At 45.8% G+C, this 21,775-nt stretch overlaps 1 long non-coding RNA gene across 1 annotated transcript; it reads right to left on the bottom strand.

The window, feature by feature from the left end:
* Window positions 1-593: 593 nt before the first annotated feature.
* On the bottom strand, window positions 594-18,771 carry LOC123577819. The gene is made up of 3 exons (XR_006702105.1): window positions 18,626-18,771; window positions 11,186-11,275; window positions 594-1,039 (listed from the first exon to the last, which is right to left on the bottom strand). It is a non-coding gene; the product is annotated as an uncharacterized LOC123577819 (long non-coding RNA).
* Between the last annotated feature and the right edge of the window lie 3,004 nt (window positions 18,772-21,775).

The raw sequence follows: 21,775 nt of genomic DNA, 5'->3' as shown, positions 1-21,775 counted from the left end.
TCAACAATACTGATCTTCAGGGAAATACAATTCAAAAGTACAATGAGAGAACACATCACATCTGTCACAATGACTAAAATCAATGAAAGATGACACAGCAGGTGTTGCCAAGGATGTGGGGAAAGAATAACCCTCTTGCACTGTGGGTAGGAATGCAAACTGGTGCAGCCACTCTGGAAAACCACATGGAGATGTCAAAAAACAAAACCAAACTGGAAATAGAAGTACCTTACAATCCAGCAACTTCCCTACAAGGTATTTCCACAAAGAATACAAAATCTTCAAAGAGATACATGCACCGTGATGTTTACAGCAGCATTTTCTACAAAAGCCAAATGACAGAAACTATCCAAGCACCCATCAACTGATGAATAAATTGAGATGTGGTATATGGAATGGAATATTATTTAGCCGTAAAAACATGAAATCTTGCCATTTGCCACGAGGTGGATGGAGAGAGAGAATGCTATGCTGGGTGAAATAAGCCTGTCGGAGAAAGACAAATACCCAATGATTTCACTAACACATGGCATGAAAACAAAACAAAGGGGGGGGGGAGGAGACAAATGGACTCTTAACTAGGAAACAAACTGAGGGCTTCCACAGCGAGGTGAGGGAATGGGTGAAACAGCTGATGGGGATTAAGAAGTGCACCTGGGATGAGACCGGGTGACGTGTGGAAGGGTTGCTCTATATTGGACGCCTGAAATTAATATTACACTGTGTCTTCACTCACTGGAATTTAAATTAAAAGATAACATAAGGTTAATGAGACTTACCTACCAGGTTTTCTGTAGTGTTCAATCACTTCACTAGGTTGGAAAAATAACCATGAAATTTTTTAAAAAGCATGTATGATGTGTGGGACAGTTTGTGCCCTTACCTTGGCCTCTGGTTCCAGCAGGACTCGGAACATGGGTCCCAGCTCATTCTTCTAGAAGGTCGTGAGACGAGCATTTCATGTATCCACGTCCTAATTGAATGCAGCTCCCGTGCTTCTGAATTTCTGTTAGGGTTCCTTCCGGAAACAAGCCTGGATCTGGAACAAACCGTGGACTGCATCTATGAGGTGATGTCGCGGGACCCAGCAATCCACAAGTCCTTTAGTAAAATACGTCTTGTTCAAAAACTGTCCGGGAAGGGGGAATGAAACACGGGAACAGCCCAGAAAATGCAAAGGCCTGTGCAGCTCAGCAATCAGCTTGACCAGGGAAGCCACCCGGCGCGCCCTCCTCAGCACTCAGTACAACAAGGCAGCTTCTCTCTGGCGACTCAGGAGATGCCAAGTTGCTACTAAGCTCCCAAGGTCTCCCCTGGGGCGGGTGGCAGAACCTGCTGGAAATGCAGCTCTGCTCTCTGTACTGAGGCACCAGCAGAGGCCTGAGTCCTCTGAGAGCAATCTAAGCCCTTCCTGCTCTGAGGTGCCCTGGGTCATAAAAGCAGATGGTGCGCCCTCTGCTGGCTATCACTGCCCAGCAGAGGAACCCGCCCCTCGGGGGTCTGTGGTTCTTGAGCTCTCTCTGCTGGCCACCATGGGAATTCCTTCAATGTTGAAGGCCCTGGTTGCTCAGCTGAGAGACCGAAGGTGCTCTGGGCAACTAAGCCTGTTCTCCTCGTTGGGAAGGTTTCAGTGACAGGGCCTGGGACACAAAATCTTTTCCTTCTCTTTCCTGTGAGTGAAGAATGAAACCGAATTTATTAACGTAACGACATCATTTGTAATGTTTTAAGCAATATTCACAGAAAAATAGACCACCGATTTACACATGCTGAACAAGAGGTAATTTTGTTTACCACCAAAATACTTAGGTTAGATAAAGAATGGACACCTTTGAGAGAGAGAGATACCGGCGTCCAGCTATGGAGTGAGTGAGTCCTAGGGATACAAGGGACAGCCAATGGAATGGAGTCAATCCTGTAACAATATTGTTGCATGCTTTCACAGGATAGCTACACTTGTGGTTGAGTACAACATAACGTATAGACATATGGAATGACTACAGTGTATGCCTAAAACTAACACAACAAATGTGTGAACAATATTTCAATTAAAAATAGACGTCCTTTACACTATCTTTAATTTCTTCTTCTTTGCCACTAAACCATCCTTCCTGGGGCGCTCGGGTGGCTTAGTCGGTTAAGCGTCCGACTTTGAGTCAAGTCAGGATTTTGCAGTCCGTGAGTTTGAGCCCCGCATCAGGCTCTGTCCTGAGAGCTCAGAGCCTCGAGCCTGCCTCATATTCAGTGTCTCCCACTCTATCCCCCTCCCCAGCTCGGGTTCTCTCAGAAAAAGAAACATTAAAAATGAAAAATCATTCCTCATTTAGAATCTGCGAATTTCCATTCATACCAGATTCTCTAACATCACCTTCTTGGTGTTGAAAGCTTATCTGAAAAGTCACTAATAATATCTTTGATGACCCATATGGGACAACGTCAGAATGCAACTTACAGGGAGCTACACATCTGTTGTGAATTTACAGTGTGTATCCTTGGCTAATATTTCCAATGAAATGTGCTTTAGGGATACGGATGGATGAAATAATGTCCATCAGTCATATAGGTCAATTTCCTATAGGACTATGATGCCTTCAATTACTAATTGCCATCTCTTCAGAATTTAAAGAAAGCTGGGTCAAGAAAATGTCTTTGAATTTCATGTAAGAGAAGACTAGGGTGTTTTAAAGGGTCCACCTACCTTCTGGATTCCTCAGATTGGTTGTGGAGAGGAGGATAGCAACCCACGATTGGGATGCACACCGCTAGTCCCAGAGGGAGGATGTGTACCTTATTGTCAAATATATATATATATATCTTTTTTTTTAATCAATATTACTAGTCCACCTCTGCCAGGTCCAGTCTGCAGGACCTGGGGGCAACACAATGCCTGATGCCTGGGTTCAGAACTTGAGGAAGGCCAGCTGGTGGGGGAGGGGGGAAATCCAACAGAGCCTGGGGCAGTGAGGGAGATGGCCCTGGGACACCTCCCCAGAGGGCAGACTATGGAGTTTACCTGCCAAAGAGCAGCACACTCTCCCTCAAGACATCCCTCTCCATGACAGAACGTGAGGCTGAACCTCACAATTCCAGAAGAAATGAGGGCTACCCATCTTTTCAATTCCAATGGCCTCTGCAGAACTTGGACCCAGGGATGTTGGAGTCTTGGGGCCATGGAACTCTGATGCCCATGATAGAAGCCCTTTCTGCCCCAGCACTCAGAGCTACTTCATACATCCCCTCTCCCCTGGCCCATCTAACCGTGTCCACATACCTGGACCAGGTCTCTACTTTCCTTCTTGTACTTCCTCTTTGTCTCTGTTTCTCTCTAACCACATCTCTCTCTATTTCTTCCTTTCACTCTCTAGGGAGTGGTGTAATATGCGGTGCCAAACTTTGTTCTTATACATGGGAACATCCAATTTCCCCAGCACCAGTTATTCAAAAGACTACTCTTCTCCACTGTGTGTTATTGACTCCTTGTCAAATACTAGGTGACTGTGATGCATGGGTTTAGTTTGGGCTCTCAATTTCTGTTCCATTGTCTTTTGGCTGTGCTTATGCCAGTGACATAATTGATTTCTTTGTGTTAGAATGACGCTTGAAATCAAGAAGGGTGATGCCTCCTGTTTTGTTCTTTCTTGCGTTGGCTGCTTGGGGTCTTTTTGTGGTTCCAAATAAATTTTAGGATATGATTTTCTAATTGCATAAAAATTGCATCGGAGTCTTGATAGAGATTGCCCTGAATCTCTAGATGGCTTTGGGTAATATGGACATTGTATCTATATTAATTCCTCTGAAAGTTGGACATGGGATGGCTTTTCACTGACTTGTGTGTTCTCCTCTTTCTTTCACCCAAATTGAATTTCTTCCATTCCTGCACACAGGTTTTACAGTTTTCTGTAGAGAGATCTTTCATTTCCTTGGCTAAATTTATTCCTATAATTTTTATTGTTTTTGATGCTATTGTAAATGGGATTGTTTTCTTTACTTCTTCTTAGATAATTGGGTTAGTGTATAGGAATGATACAGAATTTGATATGGTGACTTTCTAGTTTGGAACTTCACTGCATTTCTTGATTAGGTATTAACAGGTTATTTTACATTAAACTCTTTATTTCAGTCCTTTACCTAGTTTGAAAAAAAAACATGTTATTTGGGAATAGCTGACACACTACATTACATTAGTTTCAGATGAACAACATAGTGATTGGACAAATGTATACATTCTGCTACGCTAACACAGGTGTAGCTATCATCTGTCACCATGCATCACTACTCCAGTATCATTCTCTATGTCCCCTATGCTATATCTTCTATGTGTGATTCATTCATTGCATAACCAGAAGCCTGCATCACCCAAACCCCTTCACACATCTAGGGCATCCTTGTCTTGTGCCTGATCCTAGTGGAAAATCTTTCACAATTTCACTACTGAGTATGACATTAGCTGTGGGCTTCACATACATGGCCTTTCTTATGTTGAGATTTGTTCCCTCTACACAGAATTTTAAAGAGATTTTTAGCACAAATGGATACCATTAGTCCAGGGACTTCACCAGTGCCGAGGTGACACCATTCCTGTGTGCCGTGTGCGTTGGCTTAGGGTCCGTCTGCAATCAAATCACCATTTGGGAGACAACTACCGTACTGTGGGTTCAGCATCTGGAGCCGCATAGGACTTAACCCAAACACTAACCCTACAGAACCCTAACCAGAACCCTAAACCTAATCCTAACTGGCACACTCCCTGTGTACTCCACTCAGCCCTTCGGGCAGACAATTGCTCTACTGGGGGGTCAGTGCCTGGAGCCTCCTCGGACATAACCCTAACCCTAACCTTAACCCTTACCGTAACCCTCAACCTACACCTAACCCTACCTGTCACAGTAACTCTACAGCAGACCTGCATCCGCACATTTACCCTCACTTCAGCCCTCCATGTATTTCAGGACACTGGTGTCACGTCAGCCCTGGTGATGTCCCTGGATGAAATCTAACCCTAGCTATGGCGGTCTCCCAATGGGGACCCAATTTCAAAGTCTGACAACAGAACGCACACAGGTTCATAAATTCGTGCAGAAATACTCGGCATGGAATCTGAAACATCACCATGCCATTTCCAAAGCATGACCGCATCTACAAGAGAGTATTTCTGAGGCCTACTCAAAAGGCATCCCTTAGAGTTGGCTGGTCTTGGTACCCAGAGACTAATCCTGACTGGACCCTCCATTGTGTACTCCACTCAGCCCTTCATGGAAGCAAGTGCACTGTTGGGGTTTCAGTGCCTGCAGCCTCCTGGGACCTAACCCCAATCCTAGCCTTTACCCTAACCATAACCATCAACCTACCCCTAACCCTATCTTATTAAAAAGAACATCAGAATCATTGCGTCCGAGATGATAAAGAGAGAGAAGAGGGGTAGAAGTGTTAATTTAGCAAATCATAGCAGATAATTTTTCTTACCTGGGAAAAGGCACAGACATTAAAATCCAGGAAGCACAGAAGACTCTCATTAGATTCAACAAAAACCCACCAGTAAAAGGAATATTATAGTCAAAGTCAGAAAATACTCAGGCAAGGAAAGAATCATGAAAGCAGCAAGGGAAAAAGTCCTTAACAAACAATGGAAGACAGATCAGGTTTGCAGCACACCTATCCACAGAGACTTGGCAGGGCAGAAAAGAGTGGCAAGGTATACTCAATGTGCTGAATCAGAAAACTATGCAGCTAAGAATTCCTTATCCAGCAAGTCTGTCATTCAAAATAGGACAGATTAAAAGTTTCCCAGACAAACAAAACTTAAAGGAGTTCGTGACCACTAAACAAGACCTCAAGGAATTTTCAGGGGGACTCTCTGAGGAAGAAAAGATGTAAAAAGGTTAAACACACACACACACACACACACACACACACACACACACACACACACAAACACCAAAAGTACCAAAGAGTGGATAGCAAAAAAACACCACCACAAAATCTAACTCTACAAGACACATAATGGCAATAATCTCATATCTTTGAGTACTCACTCTAAACGTCAATGGAATAAATGCTCCAATCAAAAGACATAGGGTAACAGAGTGGGGAAAAAAAGAAGATCCATCTATATGCTGTTTACAAGATACCCACATGAGACCTAAAGACACCTTCAGATTGAAAGTAAGGGGATGGAGAACCATCTATCATGCTAATGGTCGCCAAAGAAAGCCAGAGTAACCATACTCATATGAGACAATGTAGACTTTTAAAAAAAGACTGTAACAAGAGATGAAGAAGGATGTTGCATCATAATTGAGGGGGCCTATCCACCAACAAGACTTAACAATTGTAAACATTTATGCTCCCAAAGTGAGAGCACCCAAAAATATAAATCAATTAATCACAAATATAAAGAAGATCATTGATAATAAAACCATAATAGTATGGGACTTCAACGCCCCATTATAACAACAGAAAGATCATTTAAACAGAAAATCAACAAACAAACAATGGATTTGAGTGAGACAATGGACCAGATGGACTTAACAGATATATTCAGAACATTTCATCCCAAAGCAGCAGAATATACATTCTTCTCCAGGGCACATGGAACGCCTGCAGAATAGATATCATGCTGGAAACAAATCATCCCTCAAGAAGTACAAAAAGTTCGAGATCATTCCATGATCTCCATATTATCAGACCACAATGCTATGAAACTCAAAATCAACCATAAGAAAAAATTTGGAAAGAAAACAAATACTTGGAGACTAAAGGACATACTACTAAAGAATGAATGGTGGAATGCAAGCTGGTGCAGCCACTCTGTAAAACAGTATGGAGGTTCCTCACAAAACTAAAAACAGAACTACTCTACCACCCAACAATTGCACTGCTAGGCATTTATCCAAGGGATACAGGTGTGCTGATTTGAAGGGACACATGCACCACCCCCATGATCATAGCAGCACTATCAATAATAGCCAAAGTATGGAAAAAGCCTAAATGTCCATCAATTGATAAATGGATAAAGAAGAAGAGGTACATATATACAAAGGTGTGTTACCTGGCAATCAAAAAGACTGAAATCTTGCCATTTGCAACTATGTGGATTGAACTGTAGTATATTATGTTAAGTGAAATTAGTCAGAGAAAGACAAAAATCATATGACTTCACTCACATGAGGACTTTAAGAGACAAAACATGTGAACATAAGGGAAGGGAAACAAAAATAAAATAAAAACAGTGAAGGGTCAAAACAGAATTGACTCATAACTATGTAGAACAGACAGCGTGTTACTGGATGGGATGTGGGAGGGGGTTGGGCTCAATGGGTAAGGGGCATTAAGGAATCTACTCATGAAATCATTGTTGCACTACATGCTAACTTTGTTGCACTACATGCTAACTAATTTGGATGTAAACGTTAAAAAATAAAAGATAAAATTCAAAGAACAGGGAATGAATGGGTGAACCAAGAAGTTAAAGAGAAAATTAAAAAGTACATGGAAGCCAACGAAACGGATAACACCACACACCAAAACCTCTGGGATTCAGCAAAGGTAGTCATAAGAGGAAGTTTATAGCAATCCAGGCCTTCCAAAAGAGGTAAGAAGGTCTCAGATACACAACCTAACCTTATACCTTGAAGAGCTGGAAAAAGAACAACAAATAAAACCAAAACCAGCAGAAGGCAAGAAATGATAAAGATTACAGCAAAAATCAATGCTATTGAAACTGAAAACTAAAACAAAAACACACACAGGAAAAACAACAACAACAACATATAACCCCACAAAAAACAAACAAACAAACAAACAGTAGAACAGATCAATGAAACCAGAAGCTGTTTCTTTGAAATAATTACTAACAGTGATAAACCACTAGCCATTTGGATCAAAAAGAAAAAGGAAAGGACCCAAATAAATAAAATCAAGAATGAAAGAGGAGAGATCACAACCAACACAGCAGAAATACAAACAATGATAAGAGAATATTATCAGCAAATATATGCCAATAAAATCGGCAATCTGGAAGAAACGGACAAATTTCTAGAAATATATTAACTACCAAAACTGAAACAGGAAGAAATAGAAAATTGAACAGACCCATAACCAGCAAAGACATTGAATTACTAATAAAACATATCCCAAAAAAACAAGAGCCCAGGTCCAGATGGCTTTCCAGGAAAATTCTACCAAACATTTAAGGAAGAGTTAACACCTATGCTCTTGAAGCTGTCCCCAAAAAAGAAATGGAAGGAAAACTTCCAAACATTTTCTCTGAGCCCAGCATTACCTTGATTCCAAAACCAGAAAAAGACCCACTAGAAAGGAGAAGTATACACAAATTTTCATGATGAACATGGACGCAAACATCTTCCACAAGATATGAACCAACCAGATCCAACAATACATTTAAACTTTACTCACCACGACCAAGTGGGATTAATACCTGGAATGCAAATCGGGTTCAATATCCACAAAACAATCAATGTGACTTATCACATCGATAAAAGAAAGGACAAGAACCACATGATCCTCTCAATAGACGCAGAGAAAGCATTTGAAAAAATACAGCATCCTTTCTTGATAAATACCCTCAAGAAAGTAGGGATAGAAGGATCATACCTCAAGATCATAAAAGGCAAATGTGAAAGACCCGACACTAAGATCATCCTCAATGGAGCAAAACTGAGAGCTTTTCTCCTAAGGTCAGGAACAAGACAAGGATGTCCACTCTCACCACTGGTATTCAACATAATATGGGAAGTCTTAGCCTCAGCAATCAGACAACACAAAAAAATAAAAGGCATCCAAATCGTCCAGGAGGAGCTCAATCTTTCACTCTTGGTAGATGGCATGAAATTCTATGTGGAAATCTTAAAATAGTGCACCAAAAAACTGCTAGAAATAATACATGAATTCAGCAAAGTGGCAGGATATAAAATCAATGCACAGAAATAAGTTGCATTCCCATGCACCAACAATGAAGCAACAAAAAGAGAAATCATGGAATCGATCCCATTTACAATTGCACCAAAAACCATAAAATACCTAGGAATAAGTCTAACCAAAGAGGTGAAAAATCTATACACTGAAAACTATAGAAAGCTTATGAAAGAAATTGCAGATGACAAACACACAGAAAAGAAAAATATTGCATGCTCCTGGATAGGAAGAACAAATATTGTTAAAATGTCAATAGTATCCAGAGCAATGTATATATTCAACACAATACCTATCAAAATAACACCAGCATTCTTCACAGACCTACAACAAAGAATTCTACAATTTGTATGGAACCAGAAAAGATCCTGAATAGCGAAAGCAATCTTGAAAAAGAAAACCAAAGTAGGAGGCATCACAATCCTGGACTTAAAGCTGTATTACAAAGCTGTAATCACCAAGACAGTATGCTCTTGGCACAAGAACAGACACTCAGATCAATGAAAGAGAATACAAACACAGAAATGTACCCAGACGTATGGCCAACTAATCTTTGACAAGGAAGGAAAGAATATCCAATGGAATAAAGACAGTCTCCTCAGCAAGAATGCTGAGAAAACTGAACAGTGACATACAGAAGAATGAGTCTGGACCACTTTCTCGCACTCAAAATGGATGAAAGACACTCAAAATGGATGAAAGACCTAAATGTAACATAGGAAGCCATCAAAACCCTCGAGGAGAAAGCTGGCAGAAACCTCTTTGATGTTTGCTTCCACAACTTCTTAGTCAACAAGTCTCCAGAGGCAAGGGAAACAAAAGCAAAAATGAACTATTAGGACCTCATTAAAAGAAAACGATTCTGAACAGAGAAGGAAACAATCAGCATAACTAAAAGGCAACCAACGGAAAGGGAGAAAATATTTGCAAACAACATATGACATAAAGGATTAGTATTCAAAATCTATAAAGAACATATCGAACTCAACACCCAAAAAACAAGTAATCCAGTGAAGAAATGGGCAAAGACATGAGAAAACACTTCTCCAAGGATGACATCCAGATGGCCAAATGAGACATGAAAAAATGTTCAACATCAATCATCATCAGGGAAATACAAATCAAAACCACAATGAGATAACACCTCACCCCTGTGAGAATGGCTAACATTAACAACTCAGGCAACAACAGATGTTGGCGGGGAAGCTGTGAAAGAGGAACTCTTGCGCTGCTGGCGGGAATGCAAAATGGTGAAGCCACTCTGGAAAACAGTAGGTACGTTCCTCACAAAATGAAAAAGAGGTCTACCCTAACCCAGCAGTTGCACAACTAGGTATTTATCCAAGAGATACAGATATGCTATTTCGAAGGGACAAGTGAACCCCAAAGTTTATAGCAGCACTATCAACAACAGCTAAAGTATGGAAGAAGCCCAAATGTCCATTGATGGATGAATGGATAAAAAGATGTGGTATATATACGTATGCATATATACATACACAATGGAGTATTATCAACCCAAAGGAATAATTGTACAACTCGCATGAATGCAAATATACTTTTTAAAACAAAGCTCATTCTGAAATAGACAATCTATGCAGAAAAATCCTAAGTTCTATTTCCAACAACCAGCTGCACCCAAAGAAAGAACGATACTCTCTTAAGTATAAATAACTGACTTTCAAAGTCTATGATGGTTTTGAGCAATACAGCTCAGTCTTGTTACCAAGAACACATGGTAAACTCTTACAACAAAGGCAATGACCTTTTCTTCTATATTGTAGGAAAAATAACAGCTATTATCTTGACATTATGAATTCATTGTATAATTCAGACCTGTTACAAAGGAAACAAACTCTCTCAGTATTCTTGCTGGCTAAATTTTGCAAAGGGACGAATACATTTATATAATCATTAAGGATAACAGAAATTGCAGCAGTAAAAAAATAAAAGGATGTGAGATTGAAATTCAACCTGTGGGTATAATTACTCAGATACTAAACTTAATCCCATTTCCTGGAATGTGAGAGCAGCTTTACACGTACCATTGCTTATAATATACCAGGCTGAAGTATCGCTTTTCCCCGTTCATCTTGGGGACAGTGTGGTAGATGAAAGAAAGTGGGCTTTGGAGCCCATGAGAACAAAGTTATCCAAAGGACAGCACTTACTAGTACTGTGATCTCAGAAACATGACCTACTCTCCCTTGAGCTTCAGATTGTGGATTTTCAAAACGAGAATAATCATACTTACCTCACCTGGAGGTTATGATGCCCATGCTAAGGATGTAACTCCAGTGCCAGCCAGGAACTTGGAGTATAGAGGTAGAGGAAAGATGCAAGCCTATACAGATAAATAAACAGAGTTATAACTTGGGCTAAGGGCAAACTGGGATTAGCACTGTGTGAGCAAATAATGGGCACAAGGGCATAGAGGAAAAAAAAACATGTAGGTAGTGACTAGGTACAACAGACAGAAACCTGTTATGGAATGGATTTTCCCCCAAAATCCATACATTAAAGTCCTAACTACCCATGGGACTGTACTTGGATGCCAGATCTTGAAAGGTAAAGTGGAGGTCGAATGAGCTCAATTGCGGGGAGGGACCCTAATCTGATAACTGGTGTCGTAAAGGAAGAGAGTAGGCACATACACACACAGAAGTCAGACCACGTGAAGACGTGGGAAGGATGTCGTCCACCAGTCATGGAGACAGGACACCCACCCTGGCCACACCTTGATCTAAAGTGTGAGAGAGTTGGGGGCGCCTGGGTCACTCAGTCGGTTAAGCGCCGACTTTGGCCCAGGTCATGATATCGCAGTTCATGAGTTCAAGCCCCACGTTGGGCTCTGTGATGACAGCTGAGAGCCTGGAGCCTGTTTCAGATTCTGTGCCTCCCTCTCTCTCTCTGACCCTCCCCCATTAATGCTCTGTCTCTGTCTCAAAAATAAATAAACCTTAAAAAAATAAAGTGTGAGAAAATAAATAAATCAATTTCTGTACCTTAAGCCACCCAGTCTGTGGTACTTTGTGATGGTGGACCCAGCAAAGTAATATGAAATCCCAATATTTACTTGCTCAGCAAATGGTGTTTGAGCCTTTGAAGGAGTTAGACACTGTTCTAGGACCCTAAGGAAACAGCCCTAAACAAGCTAGTTTGGTCTTTGAACCCCATGGAGCCGACATTCTGGCAGGGACTGCAGTAGGCGACATCCAGCAAGCAAGAAAGAAAAACAGATGATGCCAAGGGCCGGGAAGAAAAAGAATGGTGGGAAGGGATATCAAGTGTTCAGGTCGGAGAAGGAGCAGCTTTTGGCTTTAGATAGACAGCTAGCAGAGACTCCACTGAGCAGGGGATGTCAGAGCAAAGTTATGACGGAAATGATGGAGTATGTCTTGTTGGTCTGTGGGAGAACATTCCGGACAGAGAGAGGAAAAGTGAGTGCAAAGACCTGAAGCAGAAATACGTGCCTGACATGCTCAGGGAGCAGGGAGGGAGCAGGTGTGGCCGCAGCCTAGTAAACAAGGGGAGGGGAATAGGAGAGGCCTTCAGAGAGGAAGCAGAGTCTGAGGAGGGTAGCACCTGTGTGGTATACGTTGGTGTCAGTAGTCTGGAGACTTGAAGAGCTGGGGGCAGGGCATAAGGACTTGGAGGCCCCAGCTGCTGGTAGATAGAAGCCTGAGGCTGGCTGCCATCACACCAGAGTAAGGGTGGACTGAAAGCAGATGGGGGGGGGGTGTGGGAAGAAGATGAGGACCAACCAACACAGACACTGGTGAGCAGCGGCCCAGATGGTGGGAGGAGGAAGGAAGGAATTTTTAAAGAAAGGGAGTAATCAAGTGAGTCTGTAAAATGGTGCCACGTCGTCCACATACTGGGGGTTGAGACTTCACTGTGAGCTTTAGCTATGTATGTCATTCATTAAAGAGATGAGAACTAGGGACGAGTGGGAGAGGAAGCCCATTCAGACTCAGCTGACAGAGACAAGGGAAGGTCTGCAGGCACTGCCACGTGCAATGCTAGGCATAGGAAGACAAAGCAGGTGGTGCTGGATGGGAAGTGATTGCTCCCCGTGGGCCGGGAGAAATAGCTGCAGGTGCACAGGATGGCCGGGTCCTGAGAAAACTCGCGGGGTGCAGAAGAGAGAGAAGCGGTATGGGAAGCATGTTAGCAAGACATGGATTCCTCCCTTAGGAATACGACCCAACTGTGTCAACGGGACACCGGCCAGGGCCATGGGGATAGATGTAGCAAGGCAGGCAGCTGTGAGGTTGTTGGGAATGTGTGTGATTGGGAAACACGATAAAGATGCCCTACATTCTCTCTGCCTGTAGAATGGGATCATGGCCAGCATTTCAATACTGCTGCACACGAGAAACAGAACATCGAGCCCTCCATGGGGACTCCCAAGTTGTCCTCTTACAGCAGACATTCCCACCTCCTTCCTGCACCCATCAACTTTGTGATGCCTGGAAATCCCTGATCTGCTAACCATTTTTATGATTTTGTTGCACCGAGAATATTATACAAATCGAATCGAAAAGCATGTGATCTTTTTAGGATTCGCTTTTCCACTCTGGGCATAATTCTCCAGAGATTCAGTCCTGCTGCAGTGTCTGTCAGCATTGCGTGCCCTGCACTGCTCACAGGTGAGCGCCCACCACACGGGGATAGCACAGTTTGGCTGTCTGCCTATGGTAGGACACATTGTACTAGGCTGGGCAATGGCCCTCAAAGAAAGCAAGTCCTAATAGCTGGAATCTAACTCCCATCGATGGGATCTAGTTAAGGATCTTGAGGCCTGGGTTGCCTGAGTGAGCCCTAGATGGAATGACGAACATCCTTAGAGAGGCAAAGGGAACTTGACAAAAGAGGAGGCACTGTGTCCATGGAGACAGACTGGGGTGATGTGGTCACAAGCCAAAGGAGGTTGGTGGCCACCGGGAGCTACTAGACAGAAGGGGTACGCTGTCCCCTGGAGCCCTGGAGTCTCCACCGGGAGTACAGCCCTGCTGACACCTTAGTCTCAGTAAAGGGATTTCGGGTTCCTGGCCTCCAGAACTCTGAGAGAACATAATTTTGTTCTCATAAGCCATTAAGTTTGTGGTAAAAGATCAGGTGTGTGCACAACAGGCCCCCATTCCCATCTCCCTTGGACTTTGGAGTCTTCCTTCCCTGAGAAAGTCAGGGAAGTTCTGGCATTTCAACCTAGTTGACTGCAGGCAGCCATTGAGTCATTATTATGACCATTCCCAGTTCTCCAGGAAACACATTAAATTACATTTCCTGCAGGAAGAACCATGTATCCATGTCCGACCTATCTTACGTCACCCTCTTTGGTGTAATACTCTTTGAACCCACTCCCATACTCGTCCCCCCATCTCCTACCAGTGCGAAGTGGTAATATCCTGCAACTCCCCTGCATGGACACCTGATCATGCATGGACCTGATCCCACACCTCCGTTTGGAGTACACTGGAATCCCACTACTTCCAGGAAGTAAACACCGATGGTAGACGTGGAGCCTGAAGATCACTGCTCTCGGTCATGACAGTATTGTCTTAGGTGAAGCCATTGAAACCTTTTCTCTAGGGGTCCTGGGGTGGGATAGGACTATTTTCCTCAGACAGGGGGAGTTGCTTCTCTTGGCAACAAACACAAGATACTCACCTCATGAAGTCATATGTTTTCTGGTGTTTTTCCCTTGCTTTCAACCTCTCCTATTTCCTGCGTATACCCTAGACACCCAAAACTGACCCCGGACAGGCTCTGTAACTGCCCCCCATGGCCACAGTGACAACTCCACCCGTGATCCTCCAGCGTGCTGTCCTCCATCACTCCACACCAGCACTAGTGGTAATGTGAGCAAATGTGAAATCACCTCTTACCACCAATGTCCAGCATCCATTTCTGCCATCAAGGAAGCTACTTGTATGTCTTCTCCTGGAAGAGCAGTCCAGTCCCAGAGTCCCAGTTCCAAGCGGTTTTCCTGTGGCCACTCATGGTATAAATTACCACTGGTCCAGGACTGCGACAGAGGCAGACAGCACACCCAAAAGCAGTGAGTGAAGAACAGCGCAAAGGTAAGGGAACCTCCAGGAGATGGTGGAGAGGCCAAAGCAGCCATGCTAAGCAAAGACAAGATGTTTCCACCAAGAAGAAACTGCAACGAAAAGTGGTTCCTGATCCTGTAATATTTATCCGGAGAGGAGAGTCTTGTGGGGAGGTGTAATGCAGAGGAACACGACTACAGAAGCTCCCCGTTATCCATGGGGATATGTCCGGAGACCCCAGGTGGGTCCCAGAAACCATGACAGTACAAACACTATAGTGGCCATGAAGGGGTGCTGAAGCCACACCCCTACATAGACCATGAAGGGGCACAGGCGTACATATCTACATGGCCAATGAAGGGACACAGAAGGGCTGCAAGCATCAGACCCCTGTATTGCCGGTGTAGGGGTATCAAGACTGTCCTTGAAGGTCAAAATATATGATTCACACACTGTAGGTGGCTGTTAGAGATACGGCCATGAGCATTCGTAGTAGAGCTCAGGCACTGGCATATGATCTTAAGATCTGAGTATCAAAAGTAGACAACCAACTCCTAAGTTAACACTGGGTGTATTTCACAATAGAAACAATAATGCTAGTATGTGCAACAAGAAATATTTGTACTTGCCTAAGCTCTATCAGAGCGGATAACCATGGATAGTTAACCATAAGATAAAAATAACCTAACTGTAAAGTCAATATCAAACCATTGTTGATGCAACACAGATAGGCAATCAAGGAAAGATGAAAAGTAATAAAAGGAACTCAGTGAACACAAACCCTACCTGTTTACCAGTAAAATCACCTCTAGCATTTCTAGTTTTAGAGGCCCTGCCTGCCCAGGGACATTAGTGAAACGGCCATGGTATCCTGACCATGCAAAGGTAGCATAATCACTTGTTCCCTAAATAGTGACTCATATGAATGGCCACACAAGGGTGTTACTGTCTTCCAATTAGTGAAATGGACCTTCCTGTGAAGAGGCGGGAATAGGGCAAGAAGACAAGTTGACCGATGGAGCTGCTTTCAAATGTTTTTACCTTCATTTTTTTTGAGAGATAGAGAGAGAGGGAGAGAGAGATAAAGAACACACATGGGGAAGGGGCAGACAGAGAGTGAGACACAGTATTTGAAGCAGGCTCCATGGTCAGAGCCATCAGCACAGAGGTGAAGCCAGGGTTCGAACCCACAAACCGTGAGACCATGACCTGAACCAAAGTGGGACACTTAATCCACTGAATGGCTGAGGCAGTGCAAAATATGTGTGACCTAAAAGGAACATCAACGCTACATCGCCGATGAAGGGATGCAGAAGGGACACGTGCATGATTCCCTCCCGTGCTGAGGTGGGGGAGAGCCCATGAGTGACACCCCTCCATTCCAGAGACAATGGCGCAATGGTGACCGCCCACCCTTGATGTGGGATGGTGCATGTTTCAACTCCCTCCTGTCCAAAGTGGGGGGGGGGAGCGCTAATGCTTGAAAACCTTCCATACCCAGAGTGGAGAAAGTATGACCTAAGACATACCCTCCCCTTATGTCAGTGCCAACCCTAACCCTTACCATAAGAGATGCATGTTTCTTCAACTATGAAAGTGAAAGAACCATTTGCGAATCATCACATTTAATAGTGACATCACTAGTCTCTCCCTGAAGGATGGCACTGTGCATGCGTGACCATCTCATACACCAACCAGGGGCAAGGCAGAATCCTGAACCACATCTGGCGTCAAGTGGGGTGGGGCGCATGTTTGAACGCCCTCCATCACTGAGGAGGGTTCTGTGCATGTGCGAACACCCTTCACGCCGACGTGAGTTGGGCCAAGCGTGAACGCTCTCCCTTGCTGAGGGAGGGTTGTGTGCCTGCACAAATGGTCTACCTCACAGAGCGGGGGTTGTGGGCATGCCTGAACCCCCTTCGGACAGGAAGGGGGGGCTTTGCATATGCGTGAACACCATTCTGGCGAGGGGAGCGGGGATCATATGTCAACAGCCTCCCTGGCCGCAGAGTTGCATGGCACATGCACGAAAGCACCCCTCCCTCATAGAGAGGGGCTGGTTCCTATGCGTGAACACCCTGCCATGTCAAGGGGGCGTGGTGCATATGAGAACCTTCTCCCCGTGGAGAGCGCTGGGCGCATGCGCGAACACCATTCCACAATGAGAGGGTTTGTGCACATGTGTGAACACCCTTCTGTCCCTAGGTGTGGCAGTGCCCGTGCGTGAATAGCCTCCTGCAATATGGGGGTGAAGCGCATATGCCAACACCCTGCTGTGCCAAAGTGGGGTTGGGCACATGGGTGAACACGCTCCCATGCCAAAGGGGGACAGGCTAATGCCTGGAAATCCATGCGCAGGGGGAGGAAGCTTGATGAAACCCTTACCCTATCACTGATGGTAATGTTAACCCTAAACATAACCTTAAGAGATACGTGTTTCTTCAGCTGTGAGTGTGAAAAGAACCATTCATAAAACATTACATTCAATAGTGACATCAGTACTTCCTCCCTGATGGGTGGCGCTGTGCATGGGTGACCGACTCACATGCTGACAGGGGGCCAGGCGGAAGCCTGAAGCACCTCCTGTGCTAAGTGGGGCAGGGCGCATGCGCCAACAACCTACCTGGCTGAGGTGATGATTCTGCGCATGTCTGAACACCCTTCCTTGCTCAAGGGAGGGGGGCACATGTGCAAATGCCTCCGTCATTAAGGGGGGCTGTGCGCATGCGTGAACACCAGCCAGTGGAGGGGGGGGGAGCTGTGCGCATGCCTGTACAGCCTACTGCAGTAGCGGGTAAGGAGCATGCATGAATGCCCTCCCTTGCTGATGGGGGTTGTGCTCACGTGGAAACGCCCTACATCTTCGAGCGGGAGTTTTGTGCATGTGTGAACACACTTCCGCCAGTAGGGAGAGCTGTGCACATGTGTGAACAGCCCCCCATGGTATGGGGTGGGACCCACGTGCGAGTGGCATCCCTCCCCTAGCCGGGGTTGTTTACAAACGTGAACACACTCCCACCACGACAGGGGCTGGGCACATCTATGAACACCCTCCAGCGCTGAGGGGGCGAGGGGCATAGGTCAACACCCTCCCGTGCCAAAGTGGGTATGGGGCACATGCTTGAACCATTCCCTTGCTGAGGCATGCATGGCGCATACGTGAACACCCTCCCTCATGGAGGGGTTGTTGTGCGCATGCGTGAATACAGTCCCTCACTGACTGTGGGCTGTGCCCATGCATGAACACACCCTCCCGGGCAGAGGAGGGCAGGGCAGATGCGTGAATATTCTCCCATGGTGCCGTATCAAGTCACATAGGTCAACACCTTCTCATGCCAAAGGGGGATGGTGCACATGGGTGAATGCCCTTATGCCAGGAGGGGGGGCCTTACACACATGAGAACAAACTCCCGTGCTAGTGGGGCAGGGTGCATGCACAGACGCCCTCCGTTGCAAAGGGGGGTTGTGCATGAGAACGCCCTTCTACCCCGAGGGAGGGCTGTGCGCATCCGTGAACACCCTCACGTGCCGAGTGGGGCAGGGAGCATGAGTGAAACACCTCTTGTGCAGAGAGGGGGAGCAAGCATGACCTAACCCTTACCCTAAAGCCTAGATGTAATGCTAACCCTAACCCTTACCTTAAGTGATGCGTGCTTCTTCAGCTGTGAAAGTGAAAAGAATCATTGATGAAGTGTCACATTTAATAGTGACAACACTACTCCCACTCCGAGGGGTGGCACTGTTCATGGGTGACACCCTCCCTCGCTGAGGGGTGAGGAGCATGTGTGAACCACCTCCCATGTGGAGGGAGACAGGGCACATGTGTTAACACCCTCCCTCACCTCGGTGGGGGTTGTGCAAATGTGCGAATGTGTGAACGCACTACCAAGTGGAAGGGGATGGGGGCGCATGTGGGAACACCCTACCACACTGAAAGGGGCAGGACACATGCATGAATATTCTCCCGCACTGAGGGGCGGTGCTATTGCGTGAATACACTCTGGTGAGGAGGGGGTGTGGAAGCATGACCTAACCCTTACCTTAACCCCTAACTGAAATGCTAACCCTACCCCTGACCTTAAGAGATGCATGCTTCTTCAGCTGTGAAAGTGAAAACAGCCATCCATGAAACGTGAGATTTAGCAGTGGTATCACTACTCCCTTACTGAGTAGTGGCACTGTGCACAAGTGACTCTCTCCAGCGCCTCAGGGGGGCAGGGCACATGCGTGAACTCCCTCCCACACCTGGAGGCGTGTGCGTGCACATACCTGAACAGCCTCCCAAGCCAAGGGGGGACTGTGCGCATGCATGAACACCCTCCTGAGCCAAAGAGGGCAGGGCGCAGGGGCAAATGCCCTCCATCGCCTAGGGTTGTGGTGCCCATGCGTGAACACCCTCGCACACGAGAGGGGTGCAGGTGCATACATCAACACGCTCCCCTGCTGAAGGGGCCTGGGTCCTATTGGTGAACACCCTCCCAAGATGAGAGGGGGCATGGAGCATGTGTGAACGCCCTCCCACTCCAAGGGAGGGTGCAGGCATGGCCTATCCCTTACCCGAACCATGAACGGCAATCCTAACCATAACCCTTACCTTAAGAAATGCCTGCTTCTTCAGCTGTGAAAGTGAAAAGAGCCATTCATAAAACAACACGTTAGGGGCGCCTGGGTGGCGCAGTCGGTTAAGCGTCAGACTTCAGCCAGGTCACGATCTCGTGGTCCATGAGTTCGAGCCCCGCGTCGGGCTCTGGGCTGATGGCTCAGAGCCTGGAGCCTGTTTCCGATTCTGTGTCTCCCTCTCTCTCTACCCCTCCCCCGTTCATGCTCTGTCTCTCTCTGTCCCAAAAATAAATAAACGTTGAAAAAAAAATTAAAAAAAAAACACGTTAAATAGTGGCATCACTATTCCCTTGTGGAGGGGAGGCAGGGTGCATGCCTGAACACCCGTCGGCAATGAGAGTGGCAGGGGTCAGGTGTGATCTTCCTCCCTTGCCAAACGGGGGGTGCAAGCATGACCTACTCCTTGCTCAACTCCTAACCCTATCACTAAATGAAATGCCACCAACTAAACCTAACACGTAACCATAACCATAACTCTAATGCTAAATCCTGCCCCTACCCTTCCCCTAACGCTATCCCTAACTCTAAGGGTTAACGTAAACATAACCTGAACTTACCCTAACCTTAAACTTAAGCCTCTAACACTAACCCTCCAACTCTAACCCTAAAACCCTAACCTTAAATCTCTAACTCTACCTGCTAACCATAAAACTATAAACCTAAGGCCCTCTCCCCATGGGAATCCATATCAAAAGACTGACAAGAGCATGCACATGGGGACCAGAAACAGTTCATGAACACTCGGCATGGAACGTAGACATCACCATGTGTTTCCAAGTGCAGCTGCAGCTGCACAAGAGGATTCCTGAGGCCTAACCGATGGGTGACCCATACAGTTGTCTGGCCTTGGAACCCAAAGAATAATCCTGACCAGCACCCTCTCTTGTATACTCCACTCAGCCCTTTGGGGATACAACTGCTCTGCTGTGGGTTCAGTGCCTGGAGCCTCCTGGGACCTAACCTGAATGCTAACCAGAACTATACGCTAACCCTCAACCTAAACCTAACCCTATCTCTCACACTAGACACACATATCTACACCAGACCGGATACAGTTGTCTGTCCTTGGGACCCAAAGACTCATCCTGACCCGCAGCCTCCATTGTGCACTCCACTCAGTCATTCCGGGAGGCAACTGCACTGTTGTGGATTCAGCGCTTAGAGCCTAGGGACCGATGTGAACCCTAACCATACCCCTATACATAACCCTCAATCTAATCGTAACCCTGTTTCTAACCCTAACTCTACACTTGAGCCGCACCCTCGCATGGGATCTCAGGTCAGCCCTCAAGGGAAATCACGAGACTGGAGTTGTTTCAGCACTGGTGACTTCCCTGCACTGAACCCTAACCCTGGCTAAGGCTCCATCCCCATGGGGACCCAATTCAAAGTCTGACATCAGCACGCACATGGTGTCGAAGCAGTGCAGGAATACTCGGTGTGGAATGTGGAACATCATCATGTCATTTCAAAAGCCCGGCTGCCACTGCACTCGAGGATTCAACAGGCCTACCCGAAGAATGCCCAAAATATTTATCTGGACTTGGAAACAAAAGACTAATCCGGACTGGCAGGCTCCATTGTGCACTCTGCTCAGCCCTTTGGGGAGACAAGTGCACTGCTGTGGATCCAGCACCTGGAGACTCCTGGGACCTAACTCTAAACCTAATCGTAACCCTAACTATAACCCTCAACCTAAATCTAACCCTATCTTTCACACTAACTATACCAGACCCATACCCTCGCAAGGGTTCTCACTTCAGCCCTCCATGAAATTCACGAGACTGGAGTCCCTCTGCCTTGGTGATATCCCGGCACTGAATCCTAACCCCAGCTATGTCTCCTTCCTCATGGGGACCCAATTCCAATCACGGACAACAGCATGCACACGGTATAGACAAGCAGTGCAGGATCACTCAGCGTGGAATCTGGAACATCACCATGTCATTTCCAAAGCCCATAGGGAGATGCACAAAGGCGCTGCTAGGGCCCAACTAAGGAGTGTCCTACACCCAAGGATGGCCTTGACATCCTAAAAATAAGAAGGAATGGCACCATCCCTTGCACCCTCCACTCAACCCTCTAGGAGACCTCTGCACTACTTAGGTTTATGCACTTAAGTGCCTCCTGGAACCTACTCCTAACCCTCTCCATGACCCTCGCTGTAT

Source organism: Leopardus geoffroyi, chromosome E2, assembly GCF_018350155.1.
Source record: "Leopardus geoffroyi isolate Oge1 chromosome E2, O.geoffroyi_Oge1_pat1.0, whole genome shotgun sequence".
NCBI lineage: Eukaryota > Metazoa > Chordata > Mammalia > Carnivora > Felidae > Leopardus > Leopardus geoffroyi.
This window is presented reverse-complemented; position numbering and strand designations above follow the sequence as displayed.